Source organism: Antedon mediterranea, chromosome 1, assembly GCF_964355755.1.
Source record: "Antedon mediterranea chromosome 1, ecAntMedi1.1, whole genome shotgun sequence".
Lineage (NCBI taxonomy): Eukaryota > Metazoa > Echinodermata > Crinoidea > Comatulida > Antedonidae > Antedon > Antedon mediterranea.
This window is the reverse complement of record NC_092670.1, coordinates 23,364,104-23,364,311: the sequence shown is the minus strand read 5'-3', so window position 1 is coordinate 23,364,311 and position 208 is coordinate 23,364,104.

The window sequence follows — 208 nt, the reverse complement described above, 5'->3', positions numbered from 1 at the left end:
TCAAAAGTTCACGGTCAAGATCTACCTATTTATTGGATCTACCAAAAGTTTATTTAACTTCTAAAATAATTATATTGTTATTAAAAATATAAAAACAAATATTTGAAAATTAAATATTAACCTAAATTATCTGTGTATATTATTTATTTATTTACGTATCTGAATTTAAATAGAAATAGATTTGTTGACCTTATTAAAATATCAACAC